This window comes from Megalobrama amblycephala, linkage group LG9 (assembly GCF_018812025.1).
Source record: "Megalobrama amblycephala isolate DHTTF-2021 linkage group LG9, ASM1881202v1, whole genome shotgun sequence".
Taxonomy (NCBI): Eukaryota; Metazoa; Chordata; class Actinopteri; order Cypriniformes; family Xenocyprididae; genus Megalobrama; species Megalobrama amblycephala.
This window is the reverse complement of record NC_063052.1, coordinates 42313492-42316642: the sequence shown is the minus strand read 5'-3', so window position 1 is coordinate 42316642 and position 3151 is coordinate 42313492. Positions and strand designations below refer to the sequence as shown.

The 3151-nt window shown below is 37.8% G+C and overlaps 1 protein-coding gene across 2 annotated transcripts in view; it reads right to left on the bottom strand.

Annotated features, from left to right (window-relative positions):
• Positions 1-2914: 2914 nt before the first annotated feature.
• The window catches only part of LOC125275982 (venom phosphodiesterase 2), a 42298-nt gene continuing 42061 nt past the window's right edge, over positions 2915-3151 (bottom strand). For both annotated transcript variants that reach the window (XM_048203355.1, XM_048203356.1), the window contains one exon: positions 2915-3151. This exon is cut by the window's right edge and continues 185 nt beyond it. The gene's annotated coding sequence lies outside the window, so the exon portion shown is untranslated.

The window sequence follows — 3151 nt, the reverse complement described above, 5'->3', positions numbered from 1 at the left end:
GCACCTTCGGTGCCTGGCCCCTAATAACAGAGTGAACTCAATGCATTTTGAAAGTGACACACTTCTTGCTGCCAGTTGGTGGCGCTATAACTTTGATTCACAATAGTCACATCCATGTGATCAGACTCCTATAACGAACACACTGCTGAAGTTTCATAAACATCAATCAATGTATGCAGACATTATAACCAGGGGCCGATTTTGCCGGGGCTTTAGCCCCGAATGTTTTGAGTCAAGCCCCGAATGTAATGACTGTCACTGAGCAAATATGAAACTGGACAATAGCCTATGTAAACCTCCGAAATCATAAGTTGCTTTATTTCATTGGCTTTGGCTTTGCATATACTGCATACAGCCTGTAAAAATAGATCTTAAAAATAATCTAGCCTATAGAATACATTTCTTTGCTGTCGGTAGCCTATAGGCTATCCGACCATACACCGGCAGCGCTTTCTCTCTCTCCTCTCCAACAGCGCGTTCACGCACACCGCAGTTGTACAGAGCCACGCCTCCTGTCACTCACTCAGAGCAGCGGCAGGCCTCGAGACTCTCTTTCGGTCCGGTCACGGTGGAAGGGTTTTTGTTATATAACAACCGATATGACAACTTTAGCACATTTATCAGCTATACATTCATTCAGTGTTTCCCATTAATGACCCTCTACTGCCGCCACCGTTTCATAATGAACTGAAAATTTAAAACACACTACGTTTGCCAACGAACTAAAATCGAAGCTGTGATATGGCTTTGTGCCTTTATAAAACAGCAAAAGACACTGATTAAGTATATATACAGTCTGTCTGTGCTGCGTGTTTTAAAGAGAAGTGCGCACATTTGCGCACGCGATCAGCTGGTGATCTGGTGATCAAAATAAAAGCTCAAGGATATATCTTTTAAAAAGAAATGAGTACAAAAGTATTGTAAAAAAGATGTTTGAACCCTTTTTAATGTCCAGGTACAAGTCAATGCTGTTTCTTTGTTGAATTTGCACACTGTTCATGGGTTGAAGCTCTTAATTTTGAGTTTCCATAGAGTGCACCAGATTGATGCATTTAACCTAAAAATGTACAAAATTTTCTTCTGGGGGGGCATGCCCCCGGACCCCCCTAGAGGAGGTAGGCTACAGCCAACAAAGTTTTACAAATTACAGTGTCAAATAATGTAGGCTACATTTTCTGAACAAGAATACGACAACAAAAGCTCCTTTCATGTCAGTAAAGCTGTTAATAGAAAATTAAATTGTCTTTGGACAAATATAGATTTGGGCTAAGCCCCGAATGTTTACAATGTCTGGCTCCGCCCCTGATTATAACACATTTCCTGTTTTTCTTTTCTCGCCATAAATTCATTGCCTCGCCACGGCCAAACCGTTCGAGATATCAAAAATCCGCTGGCAATTTTTCATCATCAGTGTCTTGACTTCATGCTTACCGAGTTTGATGGCGATCGGATTAATCGCCGAGGAGGAATATATCAAATTCCAGAGCATGCGTTTTTCAAACAACCCTTAATAGCTGACTTCCTGTTGGGGTGGCGTTTAACTTAGAGCATGAAAGTTGTTCGGCCCGATGAGGTCTATATGTGTACCGAGTTTCATACTAATACATGCAAGTGTGTACAATATATGGACGAAGTTTTCAGACTTTTTTCAAGGGGGCGCTGTCGAGCCCGGGTACCAGCCTCTGCGACGTCCTAATGGCCGCAGATTCCAATGTGTGTGCCAATTTTCAGGAGTTTTTGAGCATGTTAAGGCCCCCAAAAAGACGAAAAAAAAAAAAAAAATAATAATAATAATCCTTAGAAGAACAAGAGGGCCCTTCGCCATTTCATTGGCTTGGGCCTCAATAATAATCCTAAAGAAAACAAAAGGGCCTTCAGCCCTTAGGGCTTTGGCCCTAAATATGGTGAAAAACCTAAACTAAACAAACATTACGAAGGTTACCTTGGTAACTAACTGAAATACGCTTATTTCAAGTTTATTTCAAGTATGAATAATAAGTAAATAATAATATATTAAACAATAATACATAGAAGTAAAACTAAATTAAATCTAAGTAATATTTAAAATGACCAAAAACCAATAAAAATGTCTCAGACATGAAAATTAAAAAATAAAAACAAAATCTAATTCAAAACATTAATAAACCATGTTTTGCAGGTTCAGCTCAGATTTCAGGTACAAATTTCTACCCGAAATATGGTTAAAGTCAGAATAAAATGAGGGATCGTTTCTTTTATATCGTGATGTTTATTCCAGGGATATTATCGTTAACTAAAACTAAAACGATTAAAACACTTTTGTTGATGGAAAAAGTTAAAATATTTTTTTTGTTTGTTTATAGTTTAATGCCCCCCCCCTCTCTCTCTCTCTCTCTCTCTCTATCTATATATATTCAGCACATGTCCATTAGGAATAATTGATAATAAACCAGAAGCAGCAGCAGGAGTCTGAGAGCATCAGCAGGACGGCTCTTCCCGAAAGCATCACAGGACCGCCGGTGCCATCGGCTCCGAGATCTACTTGTCTGACGCTGTGATCGATTATCATGACATCATCCTGACGGGAATTAATGTTAGGTCATACCCACTGATAATTCCCAGCACATCTGATCTGATCTAGTAACAAACCTTTGTTTGCTGGAAACCAAAACATCAAATCTTGGAATATATACAAAAATGCACAGTTCCGATATGACACACAAAGTCAGTGTGAATCTGTCCACAACTGCACTGCAAAAATGACTTCATTCAATGTTTCCAGTCAGTTTTTTGACTGTGAAGTTTGAAGTGTCTAAAAATCTGTGAAATAAAATACAGGTACAGAATTGAGAATCAACACTGCATGAGACAGTAAGACTTAAATACCACTGATTTTTGTCTTTTTTAAGTACAAAGAAAGGTAAAAACAAGCCAGTGCAGAAAGACAAAACTGAATTTATTTCATTTCAAGGATTTGTAGAGATTTTAACTGGAAAACAAGACAGAAATACTCATGAAGCATTTATTATTATTTTGCAGTGTGTAATTAAGTAAATCATAAATCAATAAGAGCAGCAACGAGAATGAAATCCTTTTCCTTTTCAGCACAGAATATAATACATCAAATAAATATTTAACAATAACAATTACATTTAATTAAATATAATAAATC